This window comes from Fringilla coelebs, assembly GCF_963513975.1.
Source record: "Fringilla coelebs genome assembly, chromosome: Z".
Lineage (NCBI taxonomy): Eukaryota > Metazoa > Chordata > Aves > Passeriformes > Fringillidae > Fringilla > Fringilla coelebs.
This window is the reverse complement of record NC_140031.1, coordinates 27,421,490-27,433,784: the sequence shown is the minus strand read 5'-3', so window position 1 is coordinate 27,433,784 and position 12,295 is coordinate 27,421,490.

Below are 12,295 nucleotides of genomic sequence, written 5' to 3'. Positions count from 1 at the left end.
GGACTTTTGCATAATGTTCCCCTCTGAATTCCAGGCTCTCTCTCAAAAGAAAGAAAAAAAAGGTTTTATTTCAGCACATCTCATGGTATGAAATATGCAATTCACAGGAGGATGTGCCTTCATCAGGCTGCACCTTAAAAATAACAGACTACTCCTCAGGAAAGAAGTTTTCATTTTTGGAAAGAGACAGTTTATCAGCCCTCCCTCCTGCCATAAGGTCATCTTTATCCACTGAATGCTATTAAAGATCAAAATAAGGTTCAGATTTTTTCACTGATGAGATATGGGAGAAAAGGCAGACGGCATTTCAAAAAGCAAAACTGAAAAAAGTAGAATGATCAGTGCCTCCCACTGCAGGTGCACACTTGTCATTTGTCTGCCTCGGGGTAAGAGGGAGTCAGAAGTGCTTTCAATTTACTGTATTTGATTTCACTTCTGAGAGTAACAATCTGTTCAGGGACTCTAAGTGTGACGCTGGAAGTATGTCAGATTTTGGATTTGCATTAATGAAGGATTTGGAGAAGAGAACAATACGCTACTCATCCTAGCAGTGTACTCAGAATACCCTTCTACAATTACCTGTTTGGCACAGGATTTCAAATGCAGTAATTCTTGAGGTAAAACGTGTCATGAACAATTCATTTGCTTTGGCCAAAATGTGACGTTCCCAATGTAATTTGGAATCAGGAGAGTGGATGTTGAAGGGCCTGCAGGGCATAACATAAGCTGAAGAATCTTTATGGCTGGGATAGTACTGAGCAATCTTCAGACAAATCATTAAAGATGAATGATAAACAGGTTGAAGAGAACAAGGATTCCAGTAAATGTTGATGTATCAGTCAGATAAGTTTAGCTGACATCTCAACTATCCTGTCATTTGAGAAAGGATTTTTTTGGCTGTGAGTCACAAAATCATTTAGGTTGGAAAAGACCTCTAAGGTCACATCTAACCTATGACTGACCATCACCTTGTCAATTGGAAAAGCAGGTCAAAAGTTCTTGGAAGTGTGTACATTTTTTTAACTCCCTTGAGAACTTAATGGATATGTAGAATTCGACATTACCAGGCTTTCTTCACCTGCAGCATGCAAGTTTGAATCACCAGTTCCATAGACAAGAGGTTAGTACAGGAATTACAACACACTTTGCAGCCTTTTTCTCTCAGGACAGCTAAGGCTGAGAGTCATTCAGTCTGGTTTCTGTGAGGTATAAAAATATTATGCCATTAGATCTCATTAATGAGCTGCTGAGAGCCACACTCCACAGTAAGCAACATCTCCATTTTCCCAGGCAGTAAATCAGCACTACTCCATTAAGTTTAAAGGGCTCCAGCTAATTTACACCAACTGAGGACATTTTGCTGTAAACTTAGGCTCCTGCAGTGTATGGGTTTCTTCATTCATCACAGAATCACAGCTGTCTCCAGCTGGCAGAGAGCACCTATTCAGATCCTTAGCACTGCACAATAAAGCACAGTAAAGCAGGAAATGGATGAGAACATGAGGCCCTTGTGTGACTGTATGGTGTATGTATATTTTCTGAACATCACAGGGACTTTGGTCAGAGTGCTCATGATTCAGCCACTGTGCTTGGGAATGGGGTTAAAGAGATTAAAATCTCTGCAGGATCATAAATTATATATAATGCAATGATATATCTAACATAATTATAGGACAGTGTAGATCCTATACTAGTCCATTTGTGCAGTCTTTGAAATCTGTCAGAAGTTTAGTACAGCATATAAAAGATTTTAAAATGCAATATTCCAACATTTGTGGCTGTTGGAAACCTGAAACAAAGGATCATATTAAAACTGCAGCTGAATGAGAAAGCATTTCTCATTGGGCTTTTTGTTCTCCTGAAGCTTTTTCAGAGTAATTTAGTTGAACTCAGAAGAGAAACAAGGAATAATTCAAAATTTATGTAAATAACAATTTTTTCTACTTAATTAGGGCATTTCTACCTTAGATAGTAAATTTTTCTGCTTTCTGTCCTTTAGTGGGGCTCCTGCTTTAAAAGATCAGTAGCACTACCCTGAAGGAGAAAGCCGTAGTAGAATTTAGAAGTCTTTGTAGACAATTTAAACATCTGTGAAAGGATACAAATATACATATTGGCCAACCAAAAAATTTGTGATTTTCTTCTGCTCTGCCGAAACCAGCTCCTAACAGAGCTGTTGGTTCTTCTGTACATAATCTCACCTTTCCAGAAGGACTGATCCCTGCTGCTTTGCTTATCTGTGATAACAGAGCGATACTACCTGGACAGTAAGCACCCTAAGTGAAAAAACGAACAAACTGCGCCTCTTCTGCCATGTCCTTGGCATTGGTTACAGGGAATACATATGACCCAACTATTGGGAAGTTAGTTAAGAGAATAAAGAAAGGCTCAGGCAGTGAGGAGGAAAGAACTATTTCTTTTCCTCATTTTTTTTTTTAAGGGAACAGCAACAAAAAGCTGTCTAATTTTTGAAGAGTTTTGAAGGCTGAGATTTGTGACTAGATGAAGAGGTGAATCCTGACAAAGGGGTGGGGAGGGGTGTAAGACAGATCTACGGGTGCAGTTCCTACTAGGCAGCTCTTTGTTTAAAGGATGAAAAGTGAAGTGGTTTGTATGTACAAAACCAAGGTTTTCAACAGAGGGGCTAAGAGACTTTTACAGATGAAGGTAGCAGGGAAGAGTGAAAACTTACAAGGAATAATGCAATAAAAATAATCCATTTAGAAAATACTACCTGGCATACAACATTGGTGACCTTGGTGTATCCCCAGGGAGATTAACAGCAAATCTTAGGCTCTTAAGTCTAACACCAGTGGGTAGACTGTCCTCAAGAGGCAAATCTATTCTAAGCTGCAGAAGTTCCATTACAAAAGGAAAGAGATCTTGCTGCACCTGCAGGTAGATTCCCTGCTTGAACAGCAGATGATTGCGAGACTCATTCTTAGTCCTTAACTCATCACCAGTTCTGTTCATTACAATACAGCTGCATCAATACAAATACAGAAAAACCATTGTTGGATTGTGCTATGGACTCTTTTGGCCAGGTGCTGGAAAATGCTTTTCCAGCTTTAGTTTCTGATGCTTCCTTCAATTCTGTGGCTGCTTTGGCTCCCATTTTGCCTGCTGCATGTTTACCAAAAGTTTGCTAACCTATGGACTCTTTAAAAAAATTACCAGAAGTCTACAAGACTTCAGGTGCACTATTGTCATGTTCTTTTGGGGGGGAAAGCAGCTTGGGGAAATCCTAATATGGATGCCTAGATCCTCCTCCCCCTCCTGTTTTGGGAGGAAGTTTTTAATACTGCTCAGGGCTCTGGTGTTTGGAATGATGCCTGAAGTCTTCCCTTTGTGGCTCTAAGGATAGGCAGCTCAGTTAATAGATCTAGTCTTGAGTATGGAAAACATGACTATTATGATAATGAAAAAAGCATTTTTTTCAAAAATGTTATGATTGTATAGTTTGCCTGAATGTTATTTTTTATATTATACTCTGCTCCCAATGGACTGGAAATCCTTTAGGGTAGGATCACTTTTCCTGTTTCTATTCATTATTTAGTACAATGCAGCCCTTGCTTTTATAGTGGATTTGGTTGTGCTGAAATGTCAATAACATTAAAATAAAGATGATAATCTTATATTCATTTTCCATGCTATTGTGCAATAAGCTGCACACTCAATTTTCAACATGTCCTAACCAGCTAATTGCTGCTGTCTGGCTCTGGAGTGAGCCTTTTCAAATTTCAGACCTCAGATGTGCCCCAAACAAAAATGTGGCCACACAGTGGCCACACAGCAACATTAAAGTGATAGGATGTGACAAAACACCAATCATTTTGATTGAGGTGCATTGTAATGATTAATGCTGATTTAGATAGGAAAAGCAGCTGTGTCCTGCTACAAAATTCTCAGGGATGTAGCTTAATTTTGTTAAGAGGAATTCCAGTGTGATTTCTCAGCTCAGACTGAGATTTTCTACCTCTGCTGTGGGAGTCAAAGTTGTACTCTGACTCTGGTCACGGCAACAGGAGCTCCCTGATGGCTTGCCCTCTGCATAACTTCGTCAAATGTGAATTTCTCATGTGAGATCTCCCATTCAGGAGCTGTTTGGACATGTTATTGAGTCTAATTAGAGCACAAAAGGACTGGCAAGACAGGGAAATGAATGAGATGGAAGTGTAAATCCTGTGTTTTCCAGTTCTCTGTTAGCTGCTAGTAGGGATGCACATGGCCACTAATGGCTGTTCAGTGGTTAGGCAGTACCCCAAACAGACAGAGTTTACAGCCCACAGGTCCTGTTTTACGCTGTATCACCAAAGCAGATCTGTCCTGACTCATGACATTAGAGCCTACGTTTCATGCAGCCACTGGTGCTCAGATGCTGGCTGCTGCTTCCACAGTTTGAACCACGCAGTTCAACCCCCATTCCTGCTGCCCAATTCTGCTGCCCTTTGCAGACAGACAAGAGTCTGTGAAGGCACTGGGCCTTGCCTATCAGAGGTGCTGGAAATGTGGCACTGATTACCAAATATTATTTATTTTTATATTTACAAGGAAACAAAAGGCTAAACTTGCAATGCTACACAAGAAGGTCCGATAGCTATACAGATAAATTGCATTTTAATTGAGTTTTGTAAGAAAGATAGGTATTGTCTTTAGCTATATGAGTATGTGGTAGGCAAAATGGCTGAATAACTCTAACAATAGGTCTGCACACATGCCATATAGTCTTTCTTTCTTTTTTTTGACAGCCACAGGCTGTGACCTTAGATTGAAAGTCAAGGTCATAACATTCTCTGTGACCCTAGATGTTCTTGCATGGGATGCATCCCTAAAATTAAGTTTCAAGACCAGAAAAATTGTTAATGATCAGCTTTTGTACTGTCATAGCAATTACATGAAACTCAGCTAAGGAACAGGGGCTCACTGTGCTTTCTTAACATTTATAAAGCTTTAGTTAGGTAAACATCAACACTTTTCAGTTATACATGTAAATAGCTGTAAAACTGCGATTTGCAGAGGAGGATGAACAATTTAGATTACTTGATATAATCTTTGGAACCTCTTCTCCTATTTTTCTTCCCCAGTTTTCACTACGGTCAAATTGTGGAGTAAAAAGTGTTGTTATTGCTACTATTGTGGTTAAGCCATCACTGTGAAAAAACAAGCAGCATAATTTCTTTTATTTGTGATGGTGCTTCAACACTCCAGCATTCACCAGAAGGTGCAAGAATGGGCACTGACAGCAGAGACCCTGAAGATTTGGCTGCCAAATCTCATCACTGGAGTGATGAGATGAAGTTTACAGCAGAGGAAATGACTACTTTTTGCTGCTACAATTTGGGTGGGTTTTTTTACCAGCCTTATATTTTCTTTGTAGAAAAATGTCTTTTTAGATGAGAAATTATAGCCTGCAGAAAACATCTGCTCGTAAGTTGATTAATTAAAGATTACATTCCCTGAAAGCAACTGTTGTGTCAGTCAGACTGGAAATGAGAGAATATAGAAAGCATGGCTGAAAGGCTGGGGGATACAATAGATGGTAGACATAATTGATGGTAGTAAAGGTTTCTGACAGGTCTGGATTTACAGGTCTGGAACAAACCATGGTGTATAAATAGGCCAAAAAATTTGGAGGTTCTTCATTCTTAGCAACCGAAGGAATTTTAATTCATTAAGACACAAAATACTTAAAGCTGTCCTGAGTGTACAAGTGTGTAATTTTCCCCAGTCAACTGCCTGCCAGACAGAAAGACACCAAAGGCAGGTGTATTACATCCCCCTGCTAACAGCAGCATTCCCAGGGTCTCACTGAAGGAGCCATGGCAGAAGTTTTAAATCTTCCACTCATACTGTGATTTCTCAGGTAACCTCTGGGGACTGCTGCTTTTCACCAAGCAGCAGTGAGATACCAAAGTGCCATTCCCAGGCCCTCTGCCTGCAGGTGGAAGCAGCATAGAGAGCTCTAAGCCCCACAGAGAGATCCCAGCTGGAGCATTCTCCTGCCTCTTCCTCCAAGTGTGCCAAGATCCAAGCCCTTACTGCGCCTACTTGATATTCCAGGGTTGGTTTAGGGGAACCTGAAAAAATCACTTGAAATTCCACTTTCTATGTGGAGTCAGCCGTGGGGATGTGTGTTTCATGCCTTCTTGGGCACCAAGTTGCAGAGTGTGATGTAGTGTGCCCGATGCTGCCATCATGCTTGTGCCTTTAATGGCACGCTTGGACCCTTGTTCTGGAGCTGCAGTTTTTCACGAGGGGTCTTGGTGATTAAGAAATAATAATGCTGAAAGATTTATGGCTGATGAGGTCAATAACAGCTGCAATTCCTTTTCAGACCTTTCCCCGGCTGCTGCTGAGTGGCTGAGGGCCCCTGAAGCCCCAAACAGGTTGTGTGTAGTCATACTGTGATGAGCCAAAGATCTGTATGTTCCCTCTAATCTTTCTCTCACGATAGTTTACTGGATTCTTTCTGTCTGTTTGGTTCTTTCTGTCTGTAATTGGGTGGATAAATAGTTTTGTCTGTGGAAATCCTTAACACTCTTTCCCACCAGTCAGGGTACACCCACCCTACACTCTGAGGAGGAAAGTACACCGTCTTCCTGAGAAATTCAAATTTGCAGTAGCAAAACAGCTCACAAGTTTTCTGCTTTAAGGTCCAATTTGCCATCTTTGAATTCTTGAGCAGGAAACTGCCTGGAGAGCCTGGTTTTTATTCAGCTTCATAATACAGTGTTTGGCCTCAGTTACCAGCTGCAGGACCCAAACTCCTTTTGTTTGAAAAGTAAAATCTCAGTTTAGTAACATGACCCCCTTTCAGCTTGTCTAAGAAAGACATAATCACAAGAGAATTGAGCTGGTACAGGAGAAACTCTTGGGAAAGAATCTACAAATATAGGAACAATGGTTCTATTTTAATTCAATAAAACAATTACTGATTATCTTTAAAACATAATCTAAAATTAAAATAGTAGAAACCAAAATAAGATTGTCTTCTTATTACAAGTAACTCTTGGTGAATCCCATGCCATAGAAACAAATGTTTATTTAAATCGCAGGAAAGAAAATATGTTTGTACACACGGTCTCTGGTGAAAAAGGAGTAGAAAATGGTCTAAGAAGGATCTATCCTCTGATGCAGAATTAAGCCTACAGATTAATACTCAAGCGTAACAGCCAGTGGTTCCGAGGAATTGTTACAGACTGCCCCATAGTGTAAGGTACAGCCCTGAGCCTGGGAAAACCCATTAACATGAAAGACAATGAAAATGCTAAACTGGGAATTTATTATCTGCTGCTTTTCTTTCCCCTGTTTCTTACAGCAGAAAACAGAATATTAATGCAATATATGAGAACAAATTGAAAAGGGCCAGACAGAAAAACCCATTTCCAGCTGTTCTAACAACACTAATCTACTCACTTGTCTGCTTGGCTCCCTTTAAAGGGAACATTCAGCATCACTTCTGTGTGTGTGTGTACGTGTGCTCGTGCACGTGGAGAGGGCACATTTGGAAGCAGCATCACACTGCAGCTTCTCGATTTCTTTGGCAGCTGGAGCGTAACATTGTCTTTTAAGTAGATTTTCTTGCATTTAATTTGTTGGATTAGCATAACTAAAATGGTGGTCATAGGACAGAAAAACATTGTGTCTCTGTCTTTTCTCTCTTGGCTTGCCCTCTGACAGTATTGTATTTCACTGTCTGCCAGCTGGGTGACAGACTGCCTGATGAAAATTTATCATGTGGCCCTCCGTGGTGGACACAACAACGTGTCATGAGGAAAGTATCCATGATGTCATAGTTTTAACCTCTAGTGGATGTACTGCACAAAAAATAAAGGCTATGAAACAGCTATTTTAGAAAAGGCTATTTCTCTGTGCAAATTTTCTTGCTCCTGCTGGTGGCTGACATTGTTATATTTATTAATATTCTTCCATTAAAACACATAACATTGTTACATAAAAACACAGTGTCCATTAAAACACATAACATTGTTACATACAAAAATTAAATAATATTCTTTTCTTAAAACAATCATTTGATCTGTTTCATGGGTCTTCATATTCGACTATAGGGTTTTATTTTCAGAAGCCCTGAAATAACATGGTTCTTTCTGCTTGATAAATAGATGTATTGCCCAAATCAGTTCATGTCTCACAATAGAGCTGGATTTACACATGCATTTGAATACATCAGAAGATAAAATTTTGCTTCCAAAGATTTTTTTTAGGTTTTTTTTTTCCTTTTTTAAAGTAACATCGATAATTCTACCCATTTAAATAGTTAAAGCTATGAAGATTTCCTTTATCAGCCAAGGCAGTTTGAATTTTACAATATCACCATAGAAATATATCATATATGTTTTCTTTGCATAATTTCAAGTAAGAGAATTCCTTCTGGCATTTAACACCATGTGGTAAAAATAGATTTTTCAACCCAAAAAACTGAAGAAAACTCTCTTTGGTTTCTTAAAGGCAGATCAAAATTATCCTAGAAGAGAGGGGCTATTCTAAACTCAGAGTGTGTCCTTAAAGCTTCATTGGTTTCTTAAGCTGGTATAATTGTGGCAAACCCTATCAACTCAGGAAGATTAAATTGTTAAGCAATAGATATACACTCCAGATTTTTATAGCATCACAGACATTTTCCCCTTGCACAAAGACTGCTGTTTCCTGCACAGAGCAGCCAACAAGATACCTGATAACTGAGATAGAAAAGTTTTGCTGTAAATTTACCAATTAATCTCAATAATATCTTCATTACCACTACCATTTAGGCTATTCTGATCCTGGAGATTTTTCTTCTGTAAAATGTGTCCTGCTGAATTAGTTGATTGTTACTTTCAGCCCATTGCTTTGGCTGTGAAGCTGCTACTTTGAAGAAACCAGGTTTCAGTCCCAGGGTTCCAGCTTTGTGCGGAAGTTTGAGGAAGCATGGTGCTCCAGACTCCACACGATCCTATCTCAGACACAGAAAATGATATTCTTTTACTGTTAAAAAGGAAATTGTATCTAACACTGAGGCAGTAGCCAGTTAGAAACCCCTCCTAATACATGGTACTTCTTTTTGCAATCTGTGCCGTTCTTTTTCCCCCTTTATCTAAAGCTAATAATTTTGTTTTATTTTTGTTGAAAACAGGGCAAACTTTCATAAGCATTCAGGAAAAGAAAATTGTTCCATCTTAAGTGTGCGCAATGCTACACCTGATGTCAATTGTAATGTATCTCAGTATGGGCACGAAGTGAATGTCAATTAATCGTAGTAAGGATGCGAATGACAATGTGACAAAATTTGCAGCTTGTTTTACATCAAACAAGCTATTCTGTTTTGCCTCTTGTATAATCGATTGTCTGTACACAAAAGATGGAAAAAAAAGCTGGTCAAGGGTTTAGCGCTGTTCAGCTACCATTTGGCATGCCCATTAAATTACTGCACAAAGCAGACAACAATGCAGATTCAAGCCCCGAATCTCGTGTTAACTTGACTGCATAAATGGGTCTCCAAGTTTAAAAACTGCTCAACAAAAGAGCCACCATGGGGTGATTAAGACTTATTTGGGTGCTGGAGTGCGCAGCTGCTGCAGGGAGGAGGGGGAGAGACAGCACACATCCTCAGGGCTTGCCTGTGCTTGGCAGAGGTCCCAGCTGCAAGGGAAGGAATTGAGCAACCATATCACCTTTGTCTCCTTGGCCTCCTCAGGGCTGTCCCAGTCCCGCAGCACCAACAGGATCAGTCCCACAGGGGACTGCTCTGCAAAGGGTCTGCCAGGCTGCAGCGTGCTCCAGTCAAGTGAGATCTCCTGCCACACCACACTCCAGATTGTTCAGTTCTCCTGCAGGCACATCTCTGCTCCTTTTGAGTTCCTGCAGAAGGGCAAGGGGATAGAAGCCAGGTGGGGGAGTGATCTGCCAATTTACCAGTGAAATTTATTTCTTCAGCACCTGGACCACGCTCAGCACTTCAAGCACAAACTTGAGCACTCAGCAGAGAAAAAAAAAACCAACCCTTTGATTGCTTTGATGCCATCAACAACACAGGGGTGACATAGCTTCCAGCAGAAAGATGTCTCTTCCTACATAACTGACTCTGATGTCTTGCTTCCTGATTATCCCAGACTGCTCGTGTTTGCTAATGACTTCAGGAGTCTGTTGAGAAGGGAGATCAGCACTGTAGAAGCTAAAAATGAAAGAACCGTGTGGCAATATTAACACAGAAATGAAACATTTCTTCATGACTGTTTTAAAAAGACCAGTTACAGTGGAAAAATGACAACTTCAGAGAAGGCAGTGCAGGATTGGAACCAAAACAGGCAAAGCCAGGGAGCCATTTACATGCTCAGTACTACAGCTTTATCAAAGAGCTAACAAATCACTGATTTCTTTTTTTTTTTTAATGCCACCAGGCTGTTTTCTAATACCACATTTTATTCAATTGTCCTCCTTTAATGCAGCAAAGGATGGGCAGATTGGTACAGTACATTCAGCTTCTATGCCAGTCCTCTGTCCTAAAGACAACATGGTATAGTGATACAAGCTGTGTTAAATTGATTTTTACTTTTTGTCTTTGGGATGAAGAAACTAATCAGCCCAAGACACTTTCCTTTTTCTCTCCTTTAACTCACACTTTTGAAAAATTCTCCACTTCTTTGGAACATAGATGGTTTAGCACTATCACAATGTAAATGTCACAATCACAGCAATGTATAAATTTGTTAAGTTTAAGAGAAATCTTGATTTAAAAAATATTCTTAGTGGCATAGTCCTATAAAACTGAATAGAAATATTTGAAGGTTGTCAACACTATGTCCTTAAGGCCTTTTCTCTCACTATTAGCTTGAAGATTTTGAAAATGTATTTATGCCGTTAATGCATGACCAGTACAGTAGGTATGTGACTTCCAAACAGCATAAAGTAAATCCATATTATTGTTGAACTTCCCATGTAACCTGAATATATGCACAATATGAATCTTGGAGTAACTGACTGAGGCTGAGAGTTAACAAAAAAATTCAGTCTTAAGCATGTCAACATATAAAGCTTGCTTCAGGAGTCAGGTCCTGAAATATATTAATTTTCATTGAAAGCATTATGCTAATTGTGCCAAAGAACTCATTCTTACTCACTCTGATGGCTGACATCTGCATTTGTGTCCATTTCTCTTTTCAAAGAGAAATGGACACAAAGCATCATAAAAATATGTTAATATCACTCAAAACTGAGTAAAAAGGTCTGATCTAAGTTGCAAACTCAAAACGTGCCCAGCCAAGCAGCCTGATTTAGCTTTGAAAGGAGCCCTGCTCTGAGCAGTAGGCTGTACAAAATTACCTCCAAGGATTTTTCCACGGCTATTAGAAATCCAGTTAATGACATAATATTCTGTGCTTCCTCTATTTCTTTCAAACATGCATCTTACTAATGCAGTAAGTCTAGCAGAATGAACACATATACAATTTATGTGGTTGGATTAAACTGCATATATATGCAATTTCTGTTTTCTCTCTCCTTTAGAACAGCATGTTTAATGCAAAATCTTACAGCTAACAGAGAAGTAAACATCTTTATGGTATACACATCTTTGGTTTAGGAATGGCCCTCCCCCGTTCAGTGTCCCCACCAAGACTCTCCCAAACCAAATTGCCATTCACTCCCCCCCTTCCCCTCATGCTTCCCACTCCAGCTGAATGGAGAGGAGAATCAGAGGCACAAAAAGTCAAAATCAGTTTGACGTAAGAATAATTTACTGGAAACAGCAATGAGATAAGAGAATGAACAGTAACTACAACAATATTAATAATAAAATGTGTAAGACATAGAAATCATTTACATGGAAAGCCCACAAGGAATCCCAACCAGCTCTTCCCCACCATGCTTTCTCCCATCCAGAAATCTCACTCTTCTTTCTTGGAAGAGAGTCCCTTAGCCTGTCCCTGGCAGTGATCTGAGGTGATATGGTATAACATTAGGGTCTGGGCTCTCCCCCTCTTGGCTATTGCCAAAGATTAACTCTGTCCTTGGCCAAAACCAGGACAATCACCTACACTGCCTACCAGCAAAACACAGGTGCCGAACACCAGAACAACTCACCTCAGGTCTCTGCTAAAATTTGGTTAAATCATGGCATTGGGCACCTTTAGGTGAAAACTGCTCATATAAGTCTGCTCCTGCATATGGGTACTGCTATGCACATGCATCATTCCACTAGAGCTTTACAAGCTCTGGTTTATTTTTACAATAGCCCCATGACTTGGTACAAGTTGGAAAGCTTAGGCATAGAAGAGATTTGCCTTAGATGAAACTGGAA